The sequence below is a fragment of the Nomascus leucogenys genome, chromosome 1a (genome assembly GCF_006542625.1).
Source record: "Nomascus leucogenys isolate Asia chromosome 1a, Asia_NLE_v1, whole genome shotgun sequence".
NCBI lineage: Eukaryota > Metazoa > Chordata > Mammalia > Primates > Hylobatidae > Nomascus > Nomascus leucogenys.
The window spans coordinates 64,530,054-64,542,895 of record NC_044381.1 but is presented as its reverse complement, the minus strand read 5'-3'; the positions used below and the strand labels follow the sequence as shown (position 1 = coordinate 64,542,895).

At 42.7% G+C, this 12,842-nt stretch overlaps 1 long non-coding RNA gene across 1 annotated transcript; it reads right to left on the bottom strand.

Annotated features, from left to right (window-relative positions):
• Positions 1-526: 526 nt before the first annotated feature.
• Positions 527-11,448, bottom strand: LOC105738473. The gene is made up of 4 exons (XR_001114279.2): positions 11,246-11,448; positions 10,539-10,681; positions 9,322-9,463; positions 527-693 (listed from the first exon to the last, which is right to left on the bottom strand). It is a non-coding gene; the product is annotated as an uncharacterized LOC105738473 (long non-coding RNA).
• Positions 11,449-12,842: the final 1,394 nt, after the last annotated feature.

Genomic DNA, 12,842 nt, shown 5'->3' with positions numbered 1-12,842 from the left:
AAACTAAGGCCCATAGGAGAAAGTGGAGCATGTACCCCGACCAAGGGAAGGAGGCAGGAGGAAGTGGCTGACACTTCCCACACAGACCTCTGGCTCTTCCAGTCCATCCTGCTGATTTTCACCGCGGCCCAGGTTTGTGGGCGCTCCCCATAGCTACCTAGAAGTCAGCTTTGTCTTGGGAAACACTCCCAGAGTGCTCTTGTAGAACTCAGTAGAAGCTCTTTGTGGAATATCACTTGGACGAAGGCCAATAGTCGCCTTCATCGGAAGTTAAAAATACCAACGGTCATTTATAAACACGTTCTTCACTCAACATAGCAGATGTTAGTTTGCAAACACAGCCATTTAAAGACAGACAAGGCCAGATTGCTCCTCCCCCAACTCCAAAAGAGGGATAAAAGTATTTTAAACCAAGTTTTTTCTGCCAATTACCTGTCTGATTTGTTGGTTCACTTGTTTATATGTTATCTGTCCCCCAAGGAGTATTTTTGTGGCTTGCAGAAATGTGCACAGTAAAACAGGATTTTTTTTCTTTTTTTTTTAGAAAAGAGAGAACATCATCACAATGAAGAAAGCCTGGTGCAGTAAATGAAGGTGGCGCCAGGGATGACTTGGGTATATACAACGTTTGCCATGGAGTCCTGTGCTCTTTGCAGAGGTGAGATTCAGATTTGACTCTGAACTTCTCAGCAGCTGAAACCAAAGTAGACAGTGGCATCAATAACAACAGCCACACAATCATTAAAATAAAAAAAATTCCAGCTGTCCAGGAGAAACAGAACCTTTCCTGGAGCTTCTGTTCTTATCACTCCCAGGAGGCCCTTGTGTGATATAAAAGGGACAATACCTTCAAAATCACTCCTGCAATAAAAACAGTAGGTGGTTTCAAGAGGTTCGTTCTGAGTGTGTCTCTCAAAGGAGCAACCAAGATGTAAAGGTAATTAAGGAATCTCCAGGAATGGCCAGGAGAGTGCAGTCAGGGTACAGAGCTCCCAGACAACCAGACATTGTTCAAAGACAATGTTTTAGGTCATCAAATGGATTGCAAACAGTGCAATACTCCCTGGCTATTATTTTCCATGGCAATACCTTTGACAAGAAGTACCTCACTTTGCCTCAGGGACTTGCCTATGAAACACTGTGCCTACTCCTTACCTAGATCCCGTCCCTGGGTCTTGCAAGCTTGAGAGCTAGTTCACTTTCTTGAACACTGTATTGGCCCAGGCTCTTGCATAGTCTGTGAGGCAAACCCCCTGAACTGCATAGTTGTCTTGGAACTGGCAGTCTTGCAATGCTTTGATCATACTGTCAACTAAGACACTCAAAGACACTGCTCAGAGAAGGCTCAGCCTCTCTGTCTCTTGACAAAGAGATTTGTGCCAAGGTCAAGTCTGCTTTCTCTAATAGGCCCTAAATTGCTTTGTTATCTTCCCAGCAGCGGAAGTGATAAGATTCGGAACCAGAGCAGATAAGTTTACGGGAGTGGAAAACCACAGCAATTTTTTCTTCTGCCACCTTCATTAATGTGAACAAAAACATTTTCAGGCAAAATTCAGAACAGAAACCATTTTGTTTTGTTTTCTAATTTTGTTTAATCAGTTTGTAGATCAGTAGTTATTAAGAAAAGTTCAATGTGAGGCCAGACTTGGGCATTTTGTTCTGCCCTGCACACTTGCTATTTTGAAGGGCCTGATCCTACATCGCCTATGGGGCTCTGAGCGGTGGGGGGAGAATGACCAGACACCACCCATTACCAGGAGGATCTGAAGCAAAAGGTTCTCTAGGGGCCAGGCACAATCAAAGCGGAACATCTTCTTGAAAGGACCCTGATCTTAAAAAGCTTGGCTGGAGAAGACTGATCAACAGGTATTAACATGTCTTTGGGCCTTCCGAGGGTTGAAATGAGGGTCTTAAAGGGGCCATTGCCTCTTCTACAACAGATACTGGGTTGAATCAAAGAGCATATAACCTGCTACCAGCAAATGCAATGGCTCCCATTCCACTCCTCACAAGGGGCATGGGAATCGCATTGTTGGTTCCACCTGGCCCCCTTAAAGTAGCACTTTCAGACGGGACCCACCTTTCGTGCTTTGCGTGGTCAGGAGCAGGTTGTGCAAAGGGGTCTCTACATGACTTTCCTCAGCTCTCTGCATGGATCCATCACATAGACATTTTTATTGTGGTGACTTCACAAAACCACCAAGTTTGAAGAAAAAAACACTTATAGTTTGAGCAAATGAAAATTCTGGCACATTAAAAAATTCATCTGTAGGCGCAAGCTTCAATATACAGGCATCCCTTGAAGATATTGAGGGTTCAGTTCCAGACCACCACAACAAAGCAAATATCACACTGAAGCCAGTCACATGAATTTTTTGGTTTCCCAGCACACAGGAAAATTGTGTTTACACTGTACTGTAGTCTATTAAGAGTGCAGTAACATTATGTCTGAAAAACCAGGCTGGGCCCAGTTGCTTACACCTGTAATCCTAATACTGTGGGAGGCCAAAGTGGGAGAATCGCTTGAGCCCAGGAGTTTGAGGCTGCTGTGAGCTATGATTGTGGTTCTGTACTCCAGCCTGGATGACAGAGTGAGATGCCCTGTCTACAAAAGATACAAAAAGTTAGCTGGGTGTGGTGGTGCGCACCTGTAGTCCTAGCTACTCAGGAGGCTGAGACAGGAGGATTGCTTGAGCCCAGGAGTTCAAGGCTGCAGTGAGCTATGATAATGCCACTGCCTTCCAGCCTGGGCAACAGAGCAAGACCCCATCTCTAAAAAAAAAGTACATATCTTAAAAATATTTTATTGTTAAGATGCTAATGATCATCTGAGCCTTCAGTGAGTAGTAATCTTTGCAGGTGGAGGGTCTTGCCTTGTGTTGATAGCTGCTGACTGATCAGGGTGGTAGCTGCTACAAGTTGGGGTGGCTGTGGCAATTTTTTAAAACAAAACAACGATGAAGTTTGCCAGATCAATTGACTCTTCCTTTCATGAAGGATTTCTCTGTGGCATGTGATGCTGTTTGATAGCATTTTACCCACAGTAGAACTTCTTTCAAAATTGGAGTCAATCCTCTCAAACTGTCATTGTTTCATCCACTAAGTTTATGTCATATTTCAAATCCTGTGTTGTTATTTCAACAATGTTCACACCATATTCACCAGAATTAGATTCCATTCCAAGAAACCACTTTTTTTTGCTTATCCATAAGAAGCAACTTCTCATCTGTTCAAATTTTATCTTGAGATTTTAGCAGTTCAGTCAGATTTTCAGGCTTTTAATTCTGGTTCTCTTGCTGTTTCCTCCATGTCTGCAGTGACTTCCTCTTTTGAAGTCCTAAATCCCTCAAAGTCATCCATGAGGGTTGGAATCAACTTCTTCCAAACTCTTGTTCACATTGCTATTTTGACCTCCTCCCACAGATGTCCTCAATGGCATCTAGAATGGTGAATCCTTTCTAGAGGTTTTCAATTTACTTTGCCCAGATCCATCAGAGGAATCACTGTCTATGGCAGCAATAATCTTACAAAATGTCTTTCTTAAATAGCAAGACTTGAAAGTTGAAATTACTTCTGATCCGTGGGTGCAGAATGGATGTCGTGTTGACAGTCATTAAAACAATATGAACCTCCTTGTATATCCATCAGAGCTCCTGAGTGAGATGCATTGTCAATGAGCGGTAAACAAATATTTTGAAAGAATCTTTTTTATTATTCTGAGCAGTATGTCTCAACAGTGGGCTGAAAACATTTAGTAAACCATGCTGTAAGCAGATGTGCTGCCATCCAGGCTTTGTTGTTCTATTTATATAGCACAGGCAGAGTAGATTTCACATAATTCTTCAGAGCCCCAGGATTTTTGAAATAGTAAAAGAACATTGGCTTGTCTCCAGCTGCATCAGCCCCTAACAAGAGAGTCAGCCAGTCCTTGGAAGTTTTGAAGGCAGGCATTGATTTCTCTCTAGCTATTAAAGTCGTGAATGGCATCTTCTTCCGAAAGAAGACCGTTTCATCTATAACACAATTCTGTAGTTTAGTGTAGCCACCTTCGTCAATTACCTTAGCTAGGTCTTCTGGATACCTTGCTGCAGCTTCTACAGCACTTGCTGCTTCACCTTGCACTTTTATGTCTTGGAGAAAATTCCTTTCCTTAAACCTCAGGAACCAAACTCTGCTAACTTCAAACTTTTCTTCTGCAATTTCCTTACCTCTCTCAGGCTTCATAAAAGTAAAGAGAGTTAGGGGTTGCTCTGGATTAGGCTTTGGTTTAAGGGAATATTGTGGCTGGTTTGATCTTCTCTCCAGACCACTCAGGCTTTCTCCTTATCAACAATAAGACCATTTTGTTTTCTTATCATTCATATGTTCACTGGAGCAACACTTTTAATTTCCTTCAGAACTTTTCCTTTGTATTTACAATTTAGCTGTTTGGCCAAGAGGCCTAGCTTTTGGCTCATCACGCCTTCCTCACTAAGCTTCATTTCTAGCTTTTGATTTGGAGTGAGAGACATGCAACTCTCCCGACTCTTTCACTTAAACACTTTTTAGGCCATTATAGGATATTACCTGGATGCGTTTCTTTTTCCCTTCTTCTTTTTCTTTTCTTTCTTTTTTATTTTATTTTTATTTTTTATTTTTATACAGGGTCTGGCTCTGTCCCTCAGGCTGGAGTGCAGTGGTACTATCATAGCTCACTGCAGCCTTGAACTCCTGGGCTCAAGTGATCCTCCTGCCCCAGCCTCCTGTGAAGTTGGGACTGCAGGTGTGCACTACCATGCATGGCTAATTAAAAAAAAAACTTTGGCTGGGTGCTGTGACTCACACCTGTAACCCCAGTACTTTGAGAGGCCGAGCTGGGTGGATCACTTGAGGTCAGGAGTTCAAGACCAGCCTGGCCAACATGGTGATATTCCGTCGCTACTAAAAATAAAATTTAAAAAATAAATTGGCTGGATGTGGTGGTGCGTGCTTGTAATCCTGGGAGACTGGGAGACTGAGGCGGGGGGATCGCTTAAACCTGGGAAGCAGAGGTTGCAGTGAGCCAAGATCGCACCACTATACTCCAGCCTAGGTGACAGAGCAAGACTCCATTAAAAAAAAGTTTTTCTTGTTTGTTTTGTAGAGACAGGGTCTCACTATGTCTCCCAGGCTGGTCTTGAACTCCCGGTCTCAAGTGGTTCCCCCACCTCAGCCTCTCAAACTGCTGGGATTATAGGTGAGAGCCACTAATTGGCCTAATTTCAGTGTTGTTTTGTCTCAGGTAATAAGGAGGCCTGGTGACGGGGAGAAGGACGGGAAATGGCGAATTGGTAAAGCAGTTAGAAAATAAACAACATTTATAGATTAAGTTTGCCATCTTGTATGGGTGTGGTTCATGGCGCCCCCCCAAAAAATCACAAGAGACAGACTGTAAGAATTAGCAAAACGTGACGCAAAGATACAAAGTGACTACATGCTGTTGAAAAAATGGTGCCAACAGACTTGCTCAATCCAGCTTGCCACAAACCTGCAATTTGTAAAAAACACATTATTTCCAAAGTGCAATTAAAAAGCCATGCCTGTATTTAAACTGTTACAACTCTGGTGAATTTGCTTGATAAAAAAGTGTACTTTTTAAGCATTCTATACCACTGTAGTTAACAATAATGTATAGTTGCAAATAGCTAGAAGGAGAATGTTGAATGATTGAATGATCCCAGGATAAAAAATAATAAGTATTTGAGATGATGGGTAAGATAATTAGCCTTATCTGATCACTATGCATTGTATGTATCAAAATATCACTATGTACCCCATAAATATGTACAATTATTATATGTTGATTTTTAAAAGTTTACTTTTGATATGTGACTTTAATTTACTAAGAACTTCTGACACTTGCTGTTCAACCCACAAGCTCCCCTGTTACAAAAACCTTCTAGTGATTTCTATTGTGGTTGTTTTGTCCATCCTTCTTCCTACTGCTCTGCATCCCATTCCTTGAGCCTAGCACTTCTCAAGGCTTATAGAAAGAAGCCTCACCACCTTGCAGCCCATCTGGGTTGGATTATATTGCCTGAGTTGAATCCCAGCACTCTGGGAGGCCGAGGCGGGCGGATCACGAGGTCAGGAGATTGAGACCACGGTGAAACCCCATCTCTACTAAAAATACAAAAAATTAGCCGGGCGTGGTGGCGGGCACCTGTAGTCTCAGCTACTCGGGAGGCTGAGGCAGGAGAATGGCATGAACCTGGGAGGCGGAGCTTGCAGTGAGCCGAGATTGCGCCACTGCACTCCAGCCTGGGCCACAGAGCGAGACTCTATCTCAAAAAAAAAAAAAAATAAATAACTGATAGAACATTCTTGGAGGTTTTGTGTATGTGTGCTTGCCTAGCTAAGGGATGGGTCACCTTTTCCTGCTCAGAATGTAGTAAATACCTAGATCCCTCTAGGATGGAAGATGGGGAGGTAGGGAGAACTATACGAGACCTCCTGCCCAGCTTGTAGATTGGCCCACCTTCCAGTGCAGGGTAATGTGTGTGAATGGGCTGTGCAGGTCCTCAGAGCTGGAGGAGCTGAATGAGGAGATAGAGGCTGCAAAACCTACATGAGACAGAACAGAACTACACACCCAGGGAAGGAAAGGGCAGCCTCAGCCCCTGGGCTTTGAGGGAGGCAGCAGCTCGTGTTATTTCAGAGCATTTTCTTCATTCACCCCTTCCTGTGGGTAGGGAAAAGAGTTACCTAGTAGACTTGATCTCACGTCAGTAATATGTCATGCTAAACCTAGGGACTTCCAGATTGGGTGGCAAAGATCATTCTGGACACTTCTTCCCATGCTATTTCCATCCAGTGAGGCCAGTCTGACTTCAGAAATCCATACCTTTTGCTTTTTGTTAACACAAATGTTTCCTTAACCTGAATCCTCTGCTTATTGGCTGTGATTAGGCTTGCTTTTTAAAGAATCTCTACATTTTGAGCTCATTGAGATTCACATGCAATTATGAGATTCCACTTGCCTTTCACCCATTTTCACCCAATGGTAACACCTTGCATAATTATAGAACAATATCACAACCGGAAAATTGATATTGGTAAAATTGATCCATCTTACTCAGATTTTACCAGTTTTTCGTGCACTCATCTGTGTGTGTGTGTGTATGTGTGTGCGCGTGTGTGTGTGTGTATGTGCATGTGTGTGTTTTATTCTATGCAGTGTTGTCATGTGTAGGTTCAGGTGACCACAATCACCGTCAAGATACCAAACAGTTCCATCACAAGTGTCCCTCTTGTGTTGCTTTTTTTTTTTTTTTTTTGAGACAGAGTCTCACTCTGTTGCCCAGGCTGATCTCGAACTCCTGACCTCAAGTGATCCACCAGCCTTAGCCTCCCAAAGTGCTGGGATTATAGTCCTGAGCCACTGCGCCTGGCCTCTTGTTGCTTTTTTGTAACTGTATCTACATCCTCCCTCCACTCTTACCCCCTGGCAACCACTTATCTTTTCCCCATTTCTATAATGTTGTCATTTTAAGAATGTTACATGAATAGAATCACACAGTATATAATCTTTTGTGATTGGCTTTTTTCCACTCAGCATAATTCCCTGGAGAAGTTGTGTGTATCAACAATAATTCCTTTCTTTATATTGCTGAGTAGTATACCACATGGTATCGACGTACCACAGTTTGACCATTCATCCACTGAAGGAAATCTGGATTGTTTCCAGTTTGGAGGTACAAATTATGCTGCTACAAGCATTCCTGTATAGGATTTTGTGTGAATATATGTATTCATTTCAGTGCGATAAGTGCTCAAGAGTGCAGTTGCTGGGTTGTGCAGTAGTTGCGTGTTTAGTTTTTCCAGAAACTACCAAAGTATTTTCCAGAGTAGCTGTACCATTTTACATTTCCACCAGCAATGTATGTGTGATCTAGTTGACTGCATCCTCATCAGCATTTGGTGTTGACCCTGTTTTTTATGTTAGCTGTTCTGTAGTTGTGTAGCAATATTGCATTGTGATTTTCATTTGCATTTTCCCAATGGCTAATAATGTTGAACATCTTTTCATGTGTTTTTTTTTTTTTTTTTTTAGACGGAGTCTGGCTCTGTCGCCCAGGCTGGAGTGCAGTGGCGCAATCTCGGCTCACTGCAAGCTCCGCCTCCCGGGTTCACACCATTCTCCTGCCTCAGCCTCCCGAGTAGCTGGGACTACAGGCGCACGCCACTATGCTCGGCTAATTTTTTGTATTTTTAGTAGAGACGGGGTTTCACTGTGTTAGCCAGGATGATCTCGATCTCCTGACCTCGTGATCCGCCCGCCTCGGCCTCCCAAAGTGCTGGGATTACAGGCGTGAGCCACCGCGCCTGGCCCTTTTCATGTCTTTATTGACCATCTGTATATCTTCTTCAGTGAAATCTCCTTTCGTATCTTTTGCTCATTTTTCTAATTTAGATCGACGTTTTCTTGTTGACTTTTGAAAGTTCTTTATATATTCTGGATACTAGTCCTCTGTCAGATACATGATTTGCAAATCTCACAGTCTATACCTTGTCTTTTTATCTTGTTTTTTTTCCAGCATTTTTTTCTATCTTTATTGTTATTTTTTGAGATGGAGTCTTGCTCTGTTGCCCAGGCTGGAGTGCAGTGGCGCAATCTTGGCTCACTGCAAACTCAGCCTCCTGGGTTCAAGTGATTCTCCCACCTCAGCCTCCTGGGCATCTGGAATTACAGGCACCCACCACTATGCCTAGAGAATTTTTGTATTTTTAGTGGAAATGGGGTTTTGCCATGTTGGCCAGGCTGGTCTCGAACTCCTGACCTCAGGTGATCCTCCTGCCTTAGCCTCCCAAAGTGCTGGGATTACAGGCATAAGCCACCATGCCCAGCCTGCATTTTTTCTTTTTTTTTTTTAATTTTAGATTCAGGGGTACATGTGCAGTTTTGTTACCTGGCCAGATTGTGTTAAGCTGAGGTTTAGGGTATGAATGATCCTATCACCCTGGTACTGAGTATAGTACCCAATAGTTAGTTTTTCATCCCTTGCCCTGCTTCCTCCCTTCCCTGTCTAGTAATCCCCAGTTTCCATTATTGTCATCTTTATGCCCATGAGTACCCCATGTTTAGCTCACACTTATAAGTGAGAATATGTGGTATTTGGTTTTCTGTTTCTGCACTAATTCATCTAGGATAATGGCCCCCAGCTGAACCCATGTTATTGTAAATGACTTGATTGAGTAAGTTCATCCTGCATTCCTATGCAAAGAGTTCAATGGCAATATATCCTATAACAATAAAGAAAAATGAGCAAAATTATCCCAAGTAAACTAAATAAGAAGGCTTACCATGAACTGGGAAACTGTTGAAACCAAGCTGATATGGGGTTGCTAGCTGATTCCAATAGAGGCTCAGAATTAGAATATTGATCCAGAGTTTTACATTACTCATCCCTCCCTCTTGTTTCTTCTGAGCAGCTGCCAGACATCACTGGTTGGTTCACAGGAATAAGCAGAATTAGTCTCAATTGCAGAAATAAACTTAAAAACAACTGATGAGACTAGAATCTAATAGGTTCTTGAAACAATTTTTCTCTCTCTCTCTACTTTCCCATTTTTACTAAAGACAAATCATAATAGGACTGATTTGTTTGCAAAAATAAGCTATCCCCAAAAGTATATTTCCTACCTAGTTATTACACACCAATGTTCTCTCATAATATGAAGCAATTTCTGAAATCCCCAAAAGTCAAAACCATCAGATAATGCAATGCAAAACAGTACAGAGCCTTAGACTTTGAGAGGGATCTCTCTGCTTTCCATTCCTAGGGTTCCATGAGAAAAACAGAGGTTTTCCCCAAAATGAGGTCTATGGAGCTTCCTGTGTTTTTCCCAAGGAGATCCAGGCTGTTACAGCTTGAATATCCACTTTTAATTAAGCTGACTTTTAACCATAGCACTCTAAAAAAAAAAATTCTTTTAAATCTCTTATTACCTGACTTTATCCAAGCCAAATGGCCAATGTTTTTGGGTTTTGAACTTTACCAAAGGTAACCTCCTACGTGCTCAGAAAAGGAAAATTCCAGACAGTTTGTGGACGGGAAGAGAATCAACAAATGGTAAAGGTCACACAGATATCAAACCAGAAAGGACGCATCCCCTAAGCCAGGAGTTGAACCCTGGACTCAGGCTGTCATTGTGAAAAGACAAAGCCTTAGTCACTAAGTTACAGCATTAGGCAGTTTCCATTGCTTTTCTTAGAAGAAGTCTAGAGCTTGCAAAGCCTTTTAACTGCTCAAGATAATTTTTAGGGCTAACTATGACGTGAACTTCATGTTTCTTGTCCGCTGGATGATGGAGACTGAGAGAAAATACCACCATGTGATTACAAGGTCGAGCTCCCAAGGACATGAAACAAGACGAGAGGGAAACTTCATCCAGCCTTTTCTGTTTCAGGGACCTGCAGCAAAGTTTGTTACTGAGGTCCTAAGCCCATGTTCTATCCTAAGGTACTCCTCTTTATGACAGAGCGTTACAGAAAGACAAATTTATAGCACAAAGTACACCAGGTTTGCTACAGTCACCACTCCACTCAGCACCCAAAATGGAACTGGCAAGGCTGAAACTTGCTCCTGGATGGACCCTGTCAGCTTTCATCCAACCTCTGACCAAGAGTTTCAATATGATGTCTCTGGGCAAGATGATCGCCCTGAATAACAGAAAAGATAAGAAAGGGAAAGGAGAGAAAGGAAGAAAAGCATTGCCTGTAGCAGGGTGGGGAGGCGAAGAGGTCAGGGAGGCCAGAGAAAGACCCATTGCAGCAATGCTGAATCAAAAGTTTAGGTGGCCGCTTGTCAATTGTGAAGGGATCTTTTCCAGCAGCTCCGTCAGCTCTCAAGTTTCCCCTTTTGGGGAGGAAAAGACTCTTATGTCTCATAATCCTGTACATGTCTAATCCTGTTACTCACAGCCATCAGCAAAGAGTGCAAGGCAAATTAATCCAAAGAGAATAGTGGTTAACATCCTGTAATGCCAAATCCATTTTTAGCCAAGTGGGACTTTACTGACAGGGGCCTCTAACCCCCTAAATCTTAGGAAGAACTCTAACCTTCCTAAGTTGGTTCTCAAACCCAAGTCCGGTCAAGCATCCTTACCTTTTATTAAGAGGGTCTTTTAACCCACACTGTCTTAGGACTGAGACTCTAACTCCTCTAAGTTGGGCCTCTAACCCAATCCCATCCTTTACCCGGGTAAAATGTACCCCAACACTTACCCAAAGTTGGCCCATTGGTGTTGCAGTCTATTTCCTTATGGTCAGGGGTCTCTTCAGTATTGTCCCTTCATGGTCACCAGGAAGATGTTACCAGAAAGGGGTCCCGATCCAGACCCTAAGATAAGGTTCTTGGATCTCACACAAGAAAGAATTTCAGGTGAATCCGTAAAGTGAAAGTGAGTTTATTAAGAAAGTAAAGGAATAAAGAATGGCTACTCCATAGGCAGAGCAGCAGCATGGGCTGTTCCACTGTTAATACTTATGGTTATTTCTTGATTATATGTTAAACAAGGGGTGGATTATTCACGAGTTTTCCAGGAAAGGGGTGGGCAATTCCTGGAACTGAGGGTTCCTCCCCCTTTTAGACCATATAGAGTAACTTCCTGACATTGCCATGGCACTTGTAAACTGTCATGGCTCTGGTGGGAGTGTCTTTTAGCATGCTAATGCATTATAATTAGCATATAATGAGCAGTGAGGATGGCCAGAGGTCACTTTCATCACCATCTTGGTTTTGGTGGGTTTAGGCTGGCTTCTTTACCTCGTGCTATTTTATCAGCAAGGCCTTTGTGACCTATATCTTGTGCCAACCTTCTATCTCATCCCGTGACTTACAATGCCTGACCTGGAAATGCAGTCCAGTAGGTCTCAGCTTTATTTTACCCAGTTCTTATTCGAGATGGAGTTGCTCTGGTTCAAACATCTCTGACAGAAAGACTACGGTAGGAAAGGGAACGGAAAAAATTGATCTGCATACTTGCCACTAGGGGAAGTAACAATGTTGGGCTGTCATGTGATTCTGCAGAGTGAGGGTGGTGAGGAGTAAAACAGTGTTCAGGTGGGTGTTTGGGGAAGTTGTAGGCAGCTGGTGATTAGATTTCTGGGAAGACATGGTATCCCTTCAGGTAGCTTCACAGACTACAGTGGTACCGACACCTCTTGTAGGGTACCCTAACTTCTCCAGGACATGACCAAACTTGGAATCTCATAGAAGAGAAATACCAGGCCCGCCTCAAGTACTCTCCTTACTGCATTTGCCCCTCTTCAGCTTCCCTGTGAAGCTGGAATGTAACTACTTAAGTACTCAAGAGGCCTTCCGCAAGAAATACAAACGCTTTGCATTCCAGCTCTTGGTTCTCTGCCACATGACTGTCTCTAAGAATTTCTATGTTATTTTTGGAATGGAAAAACCAGACACAGTATGGCTTCTTTGAAAAGACAAGGTGATTGCTCTCCAGCTTGTTTTCAGAAAATAAACACCTTAATGCTTCTGTTCAACAGGCATTTAAAATTCAAGAAGAATGAGGGCATGAGGAAAGAACTGTTTGGACACAGTTAATTCTCTGTATGTGCCTTATATTAGTGGTTGTAGTGGAATTTGGAGCAGAATATAATCAAACACATTAGCACTTATGTGGAAGGAGCAAACAATGAGATGGGTGATATGGCCCACTTTGAGATCTTTCGTTTAAAACAACAACAAAAAAAGAGCCACCTGCCTACTTTTTTAGCTCTAGAATTTTCCCCAGGTGGGCTATTAACATCACAGAGTGGAGGAAGGGAATATCTAGCTGGTGATGGTTTATTTTCTGTCTTC